This window comes from Mesoplodon bidens, assembly GCF_964165515.1.
Source record: "Mesoplodon bidens genome assembly, chromosome: 1".
Lineage (NCBI taxonomy): Eukaryota > Metazoa > Chordata > Mammalia > Artiodactyla > Ziphiidae > Mesoplodon > Mesoplodon bidens.
In genome coordinates this window covers 130143433-130161780 of record NC_138176.1, presented here as the reverse complement: position 1 = coordinate 130161780, position 18348 = coordinate 130143433, and positions in this window count along the sequence as shown.

Sequence of the window (18348 nt, the reverse complement as noted above, 5' to 3'; positions counted from 1 at the left end):
AAAAGTGAGAGGCCCTGGCTGCTGAGCCTGCGCATCCGGAGCCTGTGCTCCACAACGGGAGAGGCCACAAAAGTGAGAGGCCCTGGCTGCTGAGCCTGCGCATCCGGAGCCTGTGCTCCACAACGGGAGAGGCCACAAAAGTGAGAGGCCCGCATACAAAAAAAAAAAAAAAAGAGGAGGAGACCAGAGTTACTAGTAGGAGATGTGACCATGGAAGGAAGAGGTTGAAATAAAGGGAGGAAGGAGCCATGAGCCAAGTATGTAGGTGGCTTTTAGAAACTGGAAAATGAAAGAAAACAGATTTTTCCCTAGAGTCTCTAGCAGAACCAAGCCCTGCCGACATCTTGATTTTAGCCCAGTGAAAATGATTTTGGACTTTTGACCTTCAGAACAGGTAAGATAATAAATGTGTCTTATTTTAAGCCATTAAGTGGCTTAAACAGAAAACTAATACAGGCACCTAATGTTTGTAGGTGAGAAGCAGAGAAGGTTTTCTATAGGAAATGATATTTAATCTGAGGTAAAAAGAAAAACCAAAAATTAGCCAAGTAAAGAGAAGGAGAAATTTCTAGGTAAGGGTCATATTGTGTATGTAAAGAATTTGAGGTCAAAAAGAACATGGTGAGTGTGTTAGTTACCTACTGCTTCTATAACAGATTCCACAAATTTACTGATTTAACACAGGTTTATTATGTAGCAGTTCTGGAGGTCAAAAGTGCAAAATCAGTCTCACTAGGCTAAAATCAGGGTGTTGATAGGACTATGTTCCGTTTGGAGACTCTGAGAAAAATCCATTTCTTTGCCTTTTGACACTTCTAGAATTTGCCTATATTTCTTGCTTGTGGGTACCTCCAAGTCAGCAATCACATCACCCCAAACTCTCCTCTGACTCTCCTGCTTCCCTCTTTTACTTACAAGGATTACATTGGGTCCACTGGGATAATGTGGGCTTACCTCCCCATCTCAAGATCCTTAACTTAGTCACATTTGTGAAGTAATTTTTACCATGTTAAGATAACATATTCACAGGTTTCTGGGGTTAAGATGTGGACAAGTGGGTGAATTATTGTGCCTACCACAGTGAGTTTAAGAAATGGGAAAGCTTGTGATGTCTCAAGAACAAGAGTATGAGGAAAGAGTAGTAAAATACAGCCTTAACTGATAAGCAACTATGAAAGACATCTTAAACCACGTTAAAGGTTTCAAATGTTGCCCAAAGTGAAGTGATTATATTCTACCCTAGAGCACCTAGAAGATTTCCTAGAAATTCATCTATTATTTTTTTTAAGCATAAAGGTAATTTTGACCTTCCTGTGAGGAGCAAACTAGATGTAAGTCATTAGGAGATGAATTCAGAGGCTAGGAGAGATGGTTGGGATGAAGGTAGTGGAATAGAGAGATGCAAATAAGTGGATAGATTCAAGAACATTTTCCAATGAAAAACTGAAAAGAATTCATGAGTGATTGGAAAGATAAGTGAGCAAACAAGCTTGGGCAACATGATTTCTATTAAACCCTGGCATGCATGTAGGCCATAAACTGAGAGGATAAACTGGATGAGCAGCACACTGGGAGAGGGGAGATCTTGAGTTTGATTATAGAAATACTATGTTTTGGTATTATAGGTACATTCAACTGAAGATAATTGTTCTCACAGTTTAGGAACACAGATACAAGGAGTAGACTGGGGATGATGTATTTGTGATTCATAGACGTACACATCATAATTCAAACCAATTGAGTGGAGGGTATTACTCAGGGAAAGAATATAGATTCAGAAAAGAAAGGAGTTGAGCAATTCCAACATTTACTGGAGTAAGAGAAAGCAGAACAAAGGTGATAAAATATTATCCTAGGGAGAGATAGAAAGAAGCCTGGAGGTTGAACCAAGAGATGAGAATATTTTAAAAATGAGATTTTTAATTAGGTTGAAAGTTGTTAAGAGTTTAATGAAGGAAAACCAACACTGTCCATTGGATTTATTAATGTTTTATTTCTTGGCAAACTTAACAAATATAAATTCTGTGGATTAATGGGGGCAAAAGTAGTTAGATTGTGGTGGATCAAGGAAGTGAAAATTCCAACTGTTGACAACTCTGTTATGAAGGCTGATGGTGAAGAGGAGTAAAGAGATGCACAGTTAATTGAAATTTGGCATGTGGTCTGGGGATGATGATAGGAGAAACTAAATCATGTTTTAATGCCTATGAGAAAGTTCAGGGTAGCAAAAGAGAAGTGAGGAAAGTCTAGATGGTTTAATGTTCCTGGAGACCTTACTCAAAAAGTTGCTGCTTAGCTTGAAGGAGAGACTTTTGACCAAGCAAATTGCAGGATTTAACCAACAATTTGATATTTTCTCATGTTACGGTACTATCTCTTGCCCAACATCCAACCAAGTTAAGATGTTACATTTATTTTTCTTTGAAAATAATTTCTGCAATTCTTTTTTGTTTGTTTCTTTTAATTACTTTATTTATTTTTTGTATTAGTCATCCATTTTATACACATCAGTGTATACATGTCAATCCCAATCACCCAATTCATCACACCACAACCCCACCACTTGCTGCTTTCCCCACTTGGAGTCCATACGATTTTTCTCTACTTCTGTCCCTCAGTTTCTGCTCCGCAAACCGGTTCATCTGCACCATTTTCTAGGTTCCACATATATGTGTTAATATAGGATATTTGTTTTTCTCTTTCTGACTTACTTCACTCTGTATGACAGTCTCTAGATGCATCCACATCTCTACAAATGACCCAATTTCGTTCCTTTTTATGGCTGAGTAATATCCCATTGCATATATGTATGAAACCTTCGTTATCCATTCATCTGTCGATGGGCATTTAGGTTGTTTCCATGACCTGGCTATTGTAAATAGTGCTGCAATGAACATTGGGGTGCATGTGCTTTTTGCATTTCGTGTTTCTCAGGGTTTATGCCCAGAAGTGGGATTGCTGGGTCATATGGTAATTCTACTTTTAGTTCTTTAAGGAACCTCCATACTGTTCTCCATAGTGTCTGTAACAATTTACATTCCCACAAACAGTGCGAGAGCAATCCCTTTTCTCCACACCCTCTCTAGCATTTGTTGTTTGTAGATTTTCTGATGATGTCCATTTTAACTGGTGTGAGGTGATACCTCATTGTAGTTTTGATTTGCATTTCTCTAATAATTAGTGATGTTGAGCAGCTTTTCATGTGCTTCTTGACCATCTGTATGTCCTCTTTGGAGAAATATCGATTTAGGTCTTCTGCCCATTTATGGATTGGGTTGTTTGTTTTTTTGTTATTGAGCTGCATGAGCTGCTTATATATTTGGGAGATTAATCATTTGTCCGATGATTTATTTGCAAATATTTTCTCCCATTCTGGGGGTTGTCTTTTCGTCATGTTTATGGTTTCCTTTGTTGTGCAAAAGCTTTGAAGTTTCAGTATGTCCCAGTTGTTTATTTTTGTTTTTATTTCCATTACTCTAGGAGGTGGATCAAGAAAGATCTCGCTGTGATTTATGTCAGAGTGTTCTTCTTATGTCTTCCTCTAAGAGTTTTATAGTTTCTGGCCTTACATTTACGTCTCTAATGCATTTTGAGTTTATTTTTGTGTATGGTGTTAGGGAGTGTTCTAATTTCATTCTTTTACATAGAGCTGTCCAGTTTTCCCAGCACCACTTATTGAAGAGGCTGCCTTTTCTCCATTGTATATCCTTGCCCCCTTTGTCATAGATTAGTTGACCATAGTTGCGAGGGTTTATCTCTGGGCTTTCTATCCTGTTCCACTGATCTATATTTCTGTTTTTGAGACAGTATCATATTGTCTTGATTACTGAAGCTTTGTAGTATAGTCTGAAGTCAGTGAGTCTGATTCTTCCAGCTCCATTTTTTTCCCTCAAGACTGCTTTGTCTATTCGGGGTCTTTTCTGTCTCCATACAAATTTTAAGATTTTTTGTTCTAGTTTGGTAAAAAATGTCATTGGTAATATGATAGGGATTGCATTGAATTTGTAGATTGCTTTGGGTAGTATAGTCATTTTCACAATGTTGATTCTTCCGATCCAAGAACATGGTATATCTCTCCATCTATTGGTATCATTTTTAATTTCTTTCATCAGTGTCTTACAGTTTTCTGCAAACAGGACTTTTGTCCTCCTAGGTAGGTTTATTCCTACATATTTTATTTTTTATTTTTTATTTTTTTTGCAGTGGTAAACGGGAGTGTTTCCTTAATTTCTCTTTCAGATTTTTCATCATTAGTGTATAGGAATGCAAGAGATTTCTGTGCATGAGTTTTGTGTCCTGCAACTTTATCAAATTCATTGATTAGCTCTGGTAGTTTTCTGGTGGCATCTTTAATATTCTCTATGTATAGTATTATGTCATTTGCAAACAGTGACAGTTTTACTTCTTCTTTTCCAATTTGTATTACTTTTATTTCTTTTTCTTCTCTGATTGCTGTGGCTAGGACTTCCAAAACTATGTTGAATAATAGTGGTGAGAGTACACATCCTTGTCTTGCTCCTGATCTTACAGGAAATGCTTTCAGTTTTTCACCATTGAGAATGATGTTTGCTGTGGGTTTGTCATATATGGCCTTTATTATGTTGAGGTAGATTCCCTCTGTGCCCACTTTCTGGAGAGTTTATATCATAAATGGGTGTTGAATTTTGTCAAAGGTTTTTCTGCATCTATTGAGATGATCATATGGTTTTTATTCTTCAGTCTGTTAATATGGTATATCACATTGATTGATTTGCATATATTGAAGAATCCTTGTATCCTTGGGCTAAATCCCACTTGATCATAGGGTGTGATCCTTTTGATGTGTTGTTGGATTCTGTTTGGTAGTATTTTGTTGAGGATTTTTGCATCTATATTCATCAGTGATATTGATGTGTAACTTTCTTTTTTGTAGTTTCATTGTCTGGTTTTGGTATCAGGGTGATGGTGGCCTCATAGAATGAGTTTGGGAGTGTTCCTTCCTCTGCAATTCTTTGGAAGAGCTTGAGAAGTATGGGTGTTAGCTCCTGTGAAGCCATCTGGTCCTGGACTTTTGTTTGTTAGAAGATTTTTAATCACAGTTTCAATTTCATTACTTGTGATTGGTCTGTTCATATTTTGTATTTCTTCCTGGTTCAGTCTTGGAAGGTTATACCTTTCTAAGAAATTGTCCATTTCTTCCAGGTTGTCCGTTTTGCTGGCATAGAGTTGCTTGTAGTAGTTTCTTAGGATGCTTTGTATTTCTGTGGTGTCTGTTGTAACTTCTCCTTTTTCATTTCTAATTATTCATTTGAGTCCTCTCCCTCTTTTTCTTCATGAGTCTGGATAATGGTTTATCAATTTTGTTTATCTTCCCCAAGAACCAGATTTTAGTTTTATTGATCCTTGCTATTGTTTTCTTTGTTTCTATTTCATTTATTCCTGCTCTGATCTTTATGATTTCTTTCCTTCTTCTAGCTTTGGGTTTTGTTTGTTCTTCTTTCTCTAGTTCCTTTAGGTGTAATGTTAGATTGTTTATTTGAGATTTTTCTTGTTTCTTGAGGTAGGCTTGTAGAGCTACTAACTTCCCTCTTAGAACTGCTTTGCTGCATCCCATAGGTTTTGGATCGTTGTGTTTTCATTGTCATTTCTCTCTAGGTATTTTTTGGCTTCCTCTTTGATTTCTTCAGCGATCTCTTGGTTATTTAATAACGTATTGTTTACACTCCATGTATTTGTGGTTTTTACATTTTTCTCCCTGTAATTGATTTCTAATCTCATAGTGTTGTGGTCAGAAAAGATGCTTGATATGATTTCAATTTTCTTAAATTTACTGAGCCTTGATTTGTGACCCAGGTTGTAATCTATCCTGGAGAATGTTCCGTGAGCACTTGAGAAGAAAGTATAATCCACTGGTTTTGGATTGAATGTCCTATAAGTATCAATTAAGTCTATCTGGTCTATTGTGTCATTTGAAGCTTCTGTTTCCTTATTTATTTTCATTCTGATAATCTGTCCATTGGTGTAAGTGAGGTGTTAAAGTCCCCCACTATTATTGTGTTACTGTCAATTTCCTCGTTTATAGCTGTTAGCAGTTGTCTTATGCATTGTGGTGTTCCTATCTTGGGTGCATATATATTTATAATTGTTATATTTTCTTCTTGGATAGATCCCTTGATCATTATGTAGTGTCCTTCCTTGTCTCTTGTAACATTCTTTATTTTAAAGTCTATTTTATCTGATATGTGCATTGCTACTCCAGCTTTCCTTTGATTTCCATTAACATGGAATATCTTTTTCCATCCCCTCACTTTCAGTCTGTATGTGTCCCTAAGTCTGAAATGGATCTCTTGTAGACAGCATATAGATGGGTCTTGTTTTTGTATCCATTCAGCAAGCCTGCGTCTTTTGGTTGCAGCATTTAATCCATTCACATTTAAGGTAATTATCAATATGTATGTTCCTATGACCATTTTCTAAATTGTTTTGGGTTTGTTTTTGTAGGTCCTTTTCTTCTCTTGTGTTTCCCACTTAGAGAAGTTCCTTTAGCATTTGTTGTAGGGCTGGTTTGGTGGTGCTGAATTCTCTTAGCTTTTGCTTGTCTATAAAGCTTTTGATTTCCCCATCGAATCTGAATGAGATCCTTGCTGGGTAGAGTAATCTTGGTTGTATGCTCTTCTCTTTCATCACTTTAAGTATATCATGCCACTCCCTTCTGGCTTGTAGAGTTTCTGCTCAGAAATCAGCTGTTAACCTTATGGGAGTTCCCTTGTATGTTGTCATTTTTCCCTTGCTGCTTTCAATAAATTTTCTTTGTCTTTAATTTTTGCCAATTTGGTTACTATGTGTCTTGGTGTGTTTCTCCTTGGGTTTATCCTGTATGGGACTCTCCACGCTTCCTGGACTTTGGTGGCTATTTCCTTTTGCATGTTAGTGAAATTTTCAACTCTAATCTCTTCAAATATTTTCTTATGTCCTTTCTCTCTCTCTTCTTCTGGGACCCCTATAATGCGAATGTTGTTCCATTTAATGTTGTCCCAGAGGTCTGTTAGGCTGTCTTCATTTCTTTTCATTCTTTTTTCTTTTTCTTTTTTTTTTTTTTGTGGTATGTGGGCCTCTCACTCTTGCGGCCTCTCCTGTTGTGGAGCACAGGCTCTGTACACGCAGGCTCAGCGGCATGGCTCACGGGCCTAGCCACTCCGCAGCATGTGGGATCTTCCTGGACCGGGTCATGGACCCATGTCCCCTGCATTGGCAGGCAGGCTCCCAACCACTGTGCCACCAGGGAAGCCCTCATACATTTTTCTTTATTCTCTTCTCCAGCAGTGAATTTCACCTTTCTGCTTCCAGGTCACTTATCCGTTCTTCTGCCTCAGTTATTCTGCTATTGATTCCTTCTAGTGTACTTTTCATTTCAAGTATTGTATTCTTCATTTCTGTTTGTTTGTTCTTTAATTCTTCTAGGTTTTTGTTAAACATTTCTTGCATCTTCTCGATCTTTGCCTCCATTATTTTTCTGAGGTCCTGGATCATCTTCACTATCATTATTCTGAATTCTTTTTCTGGAAGATTGCTTATCCTTATTTCATTTAGTTGTTTTTCTGGGTTTTTATCTTTTTCCTTTATCTGGTACATAGCCCTCTGCCTTTTCATCTTGTCTATCTTTCAGTGAATGTGTTTTTTGTTCCACAGGCTGCAAGATTGTAGTTCTTCTTGCTTCTGCTGTCTGCCCTCTGGTGGATGAGGCTATCTAAGAGGCTTGTGGAAGTTTCCTCATGGGAGGGACTGGTGGTGGGTAGAGATGGCTATTGCTCTCGTGGGCCAACCTCAGTAAAACTTTAATCTGCTTGTCTGCTGATGGGTGAAGTTGTGTTCCCTCCCTGTTGGTTGTTTGGCCTGAGGTGACCCAACACTAGAGCCTACCCAGGCTCTTTGGTGGGGCTAATGGCAGACTCTGGGAGGGCTCATGCCAAGCAGTACTTCCCAGAACTTCTGCTGCCAGCGTCTTTGTCCCTTGGTGAGCCACAGCTGCCCCCTGCCTCTGCAGGAGACCCTCCAACACTAGCAGGTAGGTTTGGTTCAGTGTCCTGTGGAGACACTGCTCCTTCTCCTGGGTTCCAATGTGCACACTATTTTGTGTATGCCCTCAAGAGTGGAGTCTCTGTTTCCCTCTGTCCTTCTGAAGTCCTGCAATCAAATCCTTCTAGACTTCAAAGTCTGATTCTCTAGGAATTCCTCCTCCCGTTGCTGGACCCCAGGTTGGGAAGCCTGACGTGTGGCTCAGAACCTTCAGTCCAGTGGGTGGACTTCTGTGGTATGTGTTCCCCAGTTTGTGAGTCACCCCCCAAACAGTTATGGGAGTTGATTTTATTGTGATAGCACCCCTCCTACCATCTCATTGCTGTTTCTCCTTTGTCTTTGTATGTGGGGTATCTTTTTCAGTGAGCTATAGTGTCTGCCTGTCAATGATTTTTCAGCAGTTAGTTGTGATTCCAGTGTTCTTGAAAGAGGGAGTGCAATTCTTTTTTTAGTTAAAAAGTATCCTTTTACTTTTACCTTTTAATTAATGTTTTAATCTATGTATCTCAAACCTTCAATTCTTTTTCTTTTATAAAATTACCTTTGTTTCTCATCTTTATTTTTTCCTAGCTTTTTTAAAACTTTACCTATCTTTTGTTTACCGTTGTTAGAACTTTAAGCTTCTTTCAATTATTACTCAATTATTTTTCTTTCAATATATCACCATTTTGTTGTTGTTTCTCTTTTCATCTTAATTTTAAAGCAAAATCAGTCCTCTTTGAATTAGTTTTTTTTTTAAATCCTCTTCTCTATTTCAATTCTTAATGTAAAAATTTTGAATTTTTAATGATTATGAAATATTATTACAGAGAAGTTAGTATATAGAGCTCCTTTCCCATATACAGGAGATACAGGAGGCTTTGTTCATTTTCTTCCCATTATCTGACACTGGAGTAAACCACAGCTCCACTTTTTCCAGTGGATTTTTCCATCCTTTTAATGATAACTCTTTAAAACAATTAAAAACCTTTTAACAATTAGATTAAGAATAATGGGTTAAATCCTAGCTGAACTAAAGTTGTTTCTTAGAAGATTATATATTTGATACATATGAAATTATTTTTTTCTAGATATTCACACCATAAAGTGGTTAAAATATAATTTTTTTTTAAAATTCATTGCCCCTGGCATATCAAAGCACATGATTTTAAGCAAACAAATGTAGCACATCACAAGTGTTGTGATCATTCTGATAGATACTTATACAAATAGACCTGGTAAAGATCACCAACTCAATGCTGCTACATAAAAAATATTCTTCTTGTCGTTTGAACTTCTTTACTATGATGTTCTTTGCAGAAAGTTAAGCTCATATCTCATATACTATTTTGCTTTTACCATTTAATTTTGGGTTTTGAGCATTTTACCACCTAAAAGATGTTTTAAATGAATAATATTTCATTATATGGATGATTTGTAGTTTAAACATTTTCATATTATAGGACTCATCTTGTTTCAAAATCTTGCATGTAATTCACTTCACCTGATTATTACCTTTGGCTACATATTAAAAAAGGAAATTATTGGATAAAAGGGTATAACCATTTTTAAAGGTCTTGTAACTTATTGCCAAAATGCATAATCACACCATGTAATGAATGTGTGACTGTCTTTTTTGTTTTAACCATACCATTATCAATTAGCCTCTAGTTCTGCTCCCTGAGATTGACCTCCCAGTCTGTTGTGCTCTATTGTTCTTGGCTATACTGGCTGATATATCTTCCTTTCTTTATCATCTTCCTTTCTTTATCACCCTCCTTGGATACTTTAGAAGAAATTACTCCCTTGGGCATATGAGTAGATTTCTAAGTCTACTTCCTGCTGTTAGAGAGTTGGGAGTGCAAGATTGTTTTTATATTTGTAATAGTCTCAGTTCCTTTCAGTCCAAGTTGCTGATGCTTTTGCCTTATAGCTATTTCAAAAATATTGTAGTATCCTATTTATCTTGAATTCATCGAATGAGCCCAAAATCTATACCCACAATTCTTTTGGACATGACTCTATGTAGACATAGTTCTGAGTTCTTTGGACAATGCTGGAAAATCCTAAGTTACAAGGTGACCCCAGAGTAAGAGTGGGAGAGCCCTACAAAGTTACACAGTGAAGGGAAAGGCTGTAGGGAGGGGTGAATACTTTGGGCTATTTTTGCCATCTAATACACTGTAGTGGAAGGAAACAATGGGTATTGGGGTGTAAAGAGGAATCTGAGCCACAGCTGTATGTGAAATTCTTAAGCCGCGAGCTATTTTCTTTTTAAAATTCTGTGTAAGTTGTTTCATATAATCCTAATATTTAGTATTGCAGATGACAAGTCTAGGGCTAGCCTGGATTTTATTCCTCTTAGATAACTATTTTTATGTTTACTCCTTTTCTTATTAACTTGCAATGCAAAAATTTTTATCTGTTTTGTTAATGTATATCTTTTGCATGGTTTAACATGAATTATGAAGGATGTTTTTAATGTGTATACTCAGAAAGTTTGGAGAGGTTTAGAATTTTTTTTCCAAATTCTGTCTTTATGAGAAATTTCTTTTTTAAACTACAAACTCAATTTATTTAATAGATACAGTTATATTCAAATTTTCGGTTTCTTATTTAGTGTACTTTGTTTGTGTCAGTCAAGGAATTTGACCTTATCATCTAAGGTGTTTTATGTATTGGCATAAATTTATTCACAATATTTCCTCATTTTTCCTGTAATGTCAGTAGGATAAGTAGTGATGTCCACCTCTCTTTCATTCTCAGTATTGGTTATTTTGGGGGGATAAATTTGGCTAGGGATTTATCAACCTTATTGACTCATTAAAGAAAATCTAACTTTGGTTTCATTGATTTTCTTCACTGTATTTTTTCTATTTCATTATTTCTTCTCTTATTTTTCTATCCTCCCCTTTTGCCTATTTCTGGTTTTGTTTGCTGTTTTTTTCTAGTTTTGTAAAGTGGAAGCTTAGGTCATTGATTTGAGATTTGATTTTCTAACAGACTTTTAATGGATATATTTCCCTTGAGGCAGTGGTTTTGCTGCATCTCACATATTTTGTATGTAGTGTTTTCACTGAGTGAAATGTATTTCAAAAATATTTTCCAAATTCTGTTGTGATTTGTTCTTTGCTTCATGTATTATTTGGAAGTACATTGACAAATTTACAACTATTTGGGGATATTTCAGTTGTCTCTATGATTCTGCATTCTAATTCACAGAACGTAGTACAGTTTTAACCCTTTGATGTTTACTGAGATTTATTGTGTGGTCTAGATTATTGTCTATAATGGTGAATGTTTCCTGTACAATTGAAAAGAATTTGTATACTCCTATTACTGGGACATCTTTTTTCTCCTTCCTTTATCTTCTCTCTCTTTCTCTCTCTTCCTTCCCCCCCTTCCTCTTCTTCTTGTCATTAAAGTATTCTTTTTATTTTAGCTTTCAGTATTTTGATGCATCCTCGTGCATTTTTCTTTGTATTCATGTATTTATTCTGCTTGGGGTCCTATGAGTTTCTTGAGTCTGTGGTTTGATTTCATTTCTTAATTTAGGAAATTCTCTGTCATTATATCTTCATATATTTCTTCTGCTTTACTTTGTTTTTCTTCTCTTTCCTGGATTCCAATCATACATATATTTTAGGGCCTTTCATATTTTCCCAGGTTTTTGATGCTCTGTTCTTCTTTTTAAAAATTGCTTGTTACTGTTGTTTGTTTGTTTTGGGTATTTCAGTTTGGATCATTTCTATTTACATATCTCAAGTTAAGTGATTCAAGTGATTCTTTCCACTGCTATGCCCAGCTTTATAATAGTCTTATTGATAGATTTCTTCATCTTTGATATTTTTTTTTCCTAACATTCCTACCTGACTTTTTTTTTTCTAATAGTTTTTGTTTCTCTGCTGAAATTCCCCCACCTGTTCATGGATTTACTCACTTTTTCCATTAGATTATTTAAATATTAATAAGTTATTTTCAAAGCCCCTCTTTGATAGTTCCAACACCTGGGCTATTTTTTATCAGGTTCTGTAGACTATTTTCTTTCTTGACAATTGATTCTTTTTATTGCTTTTCTATATCTCTCATAATATTTGATTGAATACTGGATAATATGTGTAAAAGAACAGTAGAATCTGAGATTAAAATATTTATGGCTGGAAATGGGTACCCTTGTTCTTGTCAGGCCATTGAAATGGTTGTTTGCCTTAATCCAGTCAGTAGTTGCATTGGGTTAGGTTTTAGTTGTTGGTATATCTACCTTTAATACACTGTGGGATTGAAATGCCTTCAGAAATGGGGTATTGCTATTTTGTTTATCTTGTGGGTATAATAGTTTGCTAGGGCTTCTGTAACAAAGTACCACAAACTGACTGGCTCAAAACCAGAATTTTATCCTTTCATAATTCTGAAGGATGGACGTCTGAGATTAAGGTGTCAGCAGGGTCCTTCCAGAGCTCTTTCCTAGCTTCTGGTATTCCTTTGTTTTGTGGCAGCATAACTCCAGTCTTCACATGGCATTTTCTCTGTGTAAGTGTCTGTCTCCAAATTTCCCCTTTTGATAAGACTACCAAACATACTGGATTAGGGGCACACCCTACTGCAGTGTGAATTCATTTTAACTAAATACATCTGTAATGACCCTATTTCAAATAAGTTCAACTTTTGAGATATTGGGGATTATGATTTCAACTTAGGAATTTTTTTTATTTTTGTTTAAAAATAAAATAAATTTATTTAAAACAACAACAACAACAAAAAAATAAAGATAGTGTCCAGTTTAGAAGGGGTGTACTGGTCAGTTCTCTGTATGTCATTATTTGACAATTCAAATAGTTGTTAACCATAAAGTTCTGATCTAATGTTTTGACTACACATATGGGCATCTAATGTACACACATGCACACATTTCTGTTTGAGTCTTCATTATCACTGGGAGATGTACTCACAGTAGCTATCTCCAGTTGAGAGATACAGTACTTAAAGTTTTGATCGTTTGATAGAAGATTGCCAAGAAGTCCAAGTTCCACAGGTTAGTTTTTTGTACAGAATCCTGCAACCATATTTTTTTAATGTGAAGATCCTCTTATTGTTGTTATACTTTCTGTCTCTGCACATGAACAATTGATGGAAGGTCTTTGTCCATCAAATCCAGGGGCACTTGTTTGGCCACTTGAGGATATTTTATCCACCATTGTTTTGTTATGCAGGTATCAACTTATGAATTTTTGAAGGGACAAAATTCAACCCATAAGAATAAATAAGGGTCTTCTCTGGTGGTGCAGTGGTTGAGAGTCTGCCTGCCGATGCAGGGGACACGGGTTCGTGCCCCATTCTGGGAAGATCCCACATGCCACAGAGCGGCTGGGCCCGTGAGCCATGACCCCTGGGCCTGCGCGTCCAGAGCCTGTGCTCTGCAACGGGAGAGGCCACAACAGTGAGAGGCCCGCGTACTGTAAAAAAAATAAAATAAATAATAATAAATAAGAGAGTGCTGAACAACTCTGTTCAGTGCTCCATCCTCTCCTTTAACCGGATCCTGTGACACCAGTATCACAAAGGGGTGACTTGCCTTGGCCCTTTAGCTGTGGCAGACTGCTATTGCTTGTTATTCAATGCAAGGCTTGTTTTGCTGAGGGTTGGTGGGGGGCAGATTTGCTTCTTTGTCAGTCTTAAGCAGGCTTTGTTTTTCTGAGACTCAGGAATGAGGCTGTCTCTGAGTTCCAGGTCCTTCACTCACCACAGACAAATTCTATCTCATATATGGTGCAGAGTCTATAGGGCCAGTGTGTTCCTGCTCCTCCACCCACAGGGCAACCAAACTCTTCCCTGTGTTGCTAAGGAGTCTTGGCTGTGAGTGAATGTCCTGCTCTTACTACAGTAGTAACAGTTTTTACTTTTTTTTTTGCTGTACGCGGGCCTCTCACTGTTGTGGCCTCTCCCGTTGCGGAGCACAGGCTCCAGACACGCAGGCTCAGCAGCCATGGCTCACGGGCCCAGCCGCTCTGCGGCATGTGGGATCCTCCCGGACCAGGGCACGAACCCGTCTCCCCTGCATCGACAGGCGGACTCTCAACCACTGCGTCACCAGGGAAGCCCAGTTTTTAGTTTTGTGTCAGTGCATGTTCTAGGCCTGAGCAGATTTCCTGCCTTTGCCCCAGTGGCAGATGGCTTTGTTACTGCAGAGTGGAATTGGGAGGAAGTGGCAAGTTTTCTGTCCCTCCCTCAGAAGCATCCAACCTTTGCTGGAACCAGGGAATAAAAGAGGATTTTGTTCTATTCCCACATAAATATAGCCCCCTAAAGATAGCTTTAGCTTCCACCAAAATCAGTAGCAGCCTCTCTTTGCCTTGCACCTAGTGAAGTCCAAGGTGTTCAAATTTTCCTGTCAAAGTAGGGTTAGGTCCCAGACAGGAGTGGACTTTTTGCCCCTCCCTCAGAAGCAGCTTGCTTTTGTTTTGTTTTGGAAAAAGGTCTGGCGGGTTTTCGCCCTGGCCCCCACCAGCAGCTGATCGTCATTTTGCATTTATAGACAGCCTGAGTCATTGATGTGCTTCTCTAAGTATGAATACTCCACTCTCAATACTCCTTCCAAGCCTGTGCCACAAGGGGAACTCATTCATTTCTCTTGTCCTGTACCCAGTCTTTCTCATGAACACCTGGTGAAGGACTATAGAAAAGAGCTGCTGGATGGGGGCAAACTTACCTTGTATATGAGGCTCCCATGTAATCTACACCATCACTAGGGCCTACGGAAGTGTTCATCTCCCATTAGAATTAGGTTTACCTTATTACGTGGTAACTTCAGCTCCCTGTTGAGTTAAAAAAAAAAATCCGATTTTTCTCATTGTTAGGGTTGGAGTGACATTCTGCTGCAGATTTACACATCTTAAGTGTTAGTAGAACTCTTTCTAATTATATCTTGAATTATTCTTCAATCCAATATTTCTGGTACATTCCCCAGAAGCACCTATTTTTTTCATTTCAGGTTTCTATTCTCTGTCTTTTATAGTTCTTATATTTTCTTTTATAATTTCTCCTTGTCCATTTCCTCCGTGTTATCTACTCTAGATCTCTGCAGATTATTTCCTGTAAATAATTTTCTTACTGTTTCAATGGGTATTTTAAGATTGAATTTTCGGCCTTCCTCAGGACAAACAGCTAGCATTTTAGTCCAGAGCATCTCAGGTGTTGGCACTCCTTTGTGTATTACACTTCCTGCTTCCTACTCTTCTTTCATAGCAGATCTCCTTATAGCCTATTGAGGAAAATGAAGAACATTTTCTAATATTTCTTATGGTTACACTACACAATCTTTCCTGATACAGTTTTCATTTGAATTTCAGGTTGATGTTCTTTTTATTCTGTATTGTAAGACAGTTTTTTTCATTGTCCCCAAATTTTGTTTATTTAGAAATTATTCTTTGTTTAGAACTGACTTATTTACCCAGGAAGCATGTGTGTGATCTACAGTTTTACTAAGTGTTCTTTGCAATCTTGGTAGATTTGCCATCTCGTTGCCGTGACAAGAAGGCAAACTATATTATGCAAATTCTAGTGTAATTTCTAACAAGATTCTGATAAGAGGAAATAGGAATGAAGCATACTAGGCAATACCAAAGAGTATCCACACTAATAAGTATAGATCTGCTGCCTTTTGATCAAGAACTTGATTGTGGATTGGAGCCACTTTCCACCTACTTCCAAGAACAGTTGTATGCTTTGTTTTGCAAGATAGAGAGGAAAATATGGTTAAATTAATTGAATTTGTCCATGTAGCTTCATGGTTTTTGTTACTTAAAGTTTCTCTTTAAGTTTGTCAGTAAGTTTATGACTTGGTTTTAACATTATTGTATAAACTATATTATCCTCTCCATTTATGGGCACCTAGGAGGAAGTTTAAAAAGTTGGATCAGAGACTACTACTGTTCAGACTCCATTTTTAAACTGAAAACCTTACATGGAATTTTCAGACAATGACATATATTCTACAGTCATCATATTGATGCTGAAGTTGGCAATTTTTGATAAAGCAAATAAACAGCTGTTTGTTACAGATACGGCGTAAGAAGTGTGCAGTACTTAATCATTAAACTGCATCTGTGATTTAATCAATCATTGTCACATATTTATTGAGTGCCTACCAGGCGGTCTGAGTTATCAAACCTCCACTGTGGCATCACACTATGAATTTCAGAGCTTTGATATTTGACAGAGCATTCTTTAAGCAGCCATACTTAAATTTGGCTTTCAAGCTGTTACCTAGTTAGATAAAATATAACTTTTGTCAATTTTAATCTGTGCTAGGAAAGAACATCTAAATTAAAATCAAACAGAAAAGGTGTGCTCATTTCCCTTTCAGTTTTTCTCCCAATGTTACAGATAATTTACCCTCTAAGTTCAGAAGATACATAGCATAGCTCTGTGCTATGATGCTTAGGTTATCATTTCTGCATTTCTAGGGACAGTCTAACTGGGTGTGAGTTCTTTGATTTCTGATTGGGGTTTTCTGGAGATAGCAATGGGGTACTAAAATCTTGGCAAAAAGCAGTGCTGGAAAATACTAAACATTCTAGACTCTTAATCATAAATTGAATCAATGTGATAGATATGGGGGCTCTCAGAATAGACAAAATCTCTCATGTGAAAACCTTCATGGTTTAGAATTTGAGGTCAGTGAAGTGGGATTGGGAACTAAGCACTGTTAAGTAAATACATTGTCCCCAATTTATTAGGTACTAGTACCTACACACCTACTTCCCCATTTCCCACTCTTTTAAACATGATTAATCTAGAGTATAGAGAGTTTAATAACTTATATTATCAATTGGTAGAGTCATATTTTGCACTTAGGTCTTTATGGGTACAAATCCTGTGTTCTTTCCCCTTTATATTCTGCTTACAGTGTGTAAGATATTATTTAGGTTTTGGAGTTACAGAGGTCTTGTTTGACTCTTCAAGGTTTAATGTCTAGTTAGGGGATTTGGATACTTCAATTTAAACAGCAAATTTGTATTAAAGATAGTCCATTAAAAGGGTCATTCCAATAAGGTGGAAAACTTCATAAGAGAAAATATTCATGAATGAGACAGTTCGGGATATAGTTACGATTTGGAGGAAGCAATTAAGATATGTAATAAGTATCAGGCTGGCCTGAAAGTCTCAAGAGTGGGTTCCAACACTAAGAAACAACAACAAAAAATATTTAGAATTTTAAGTTTAAATTATAAGTCAAGGGCTTCCCTGGTGCTGCAGTGGTTGAGAGTCCGCCTGCCGATGCAGGGGACATGGGTTCGTGCCCAGGCCAGGAAGATCCCACATGTGGTGGAGTGGCTGGGCCTGTGAGCCATGGCCACTGAGCCTGCACGTCCGGAGCCTGTGCTCCGCAACAGGAGAGGCCACAGCAGTGAGAGGCCCGTGTACTGCAAAAAATAAATAAATAAATAAATAAATAAATAAATAAATAAATAAATAATAAGTCAAAACAGAAGCATATAATATCATACTGACATCACCAGGGCTAAGGAAAAACAAAGTCGTCTTCTCTCTTATTTATGTTTCCACTTGAGATCTATAGCCATGCAATTGCTTTTTAAACATTTAGTTAACATGGTAAACACAGTTAAGACAATAGTGTCTATCTGGAGCAGCCTAAAAGTGCCAGATATGTGGAAGCTATTTAGATTACATTAAAAGGTCACTTAACATTTGTGGCTTACAGGATTTCAGGAGTGAAGTGTACTGGGTGCCATCTTCACCTGACATTCATATGGACATCAACAGCCTAATCCTTTTACAAGGTTACAAAATACTTTTGATGTTCTGCACAAGAGGCAGTTATTATCTGTAAATATTTTAAAACTTTCAAATATTTATTGCTCAAGGAAAAGGATAAGAAGGGTACTTTAAGAAGGGAGGTGAGTAATGAGCTACAGGATAAACCAGGAAATAGATGGTAAATGCTTTTGGAGCAATGAATCCATCAGTGTGCTGGAATGAATAAGTGCATTTTTAGGTGTATTTAAAGATAAGCCAGGAAAGGTAAGTAGTAGCCAGGTTGTGAATGATCAGGTTAAAATGGGATTTTTCATCAGGTGATTGGGAACAATAAGACATTTGAGCAGTAAAAAGGAGAGTTCCAGTGGTATTATAGAGGTTAAAACTGGCAGAGGTGCATTCTATCAAACAGAGGAAAGAGAGCCTAAAGGCTGAGTTTTTGTTATATAACAAAGATCCTCAAAATATCAGTGGGTTACCACAATGGACATTTATAGCTTGTCTTTCATAGTTTTGCAGGTCAGTTGAAGCACTTTG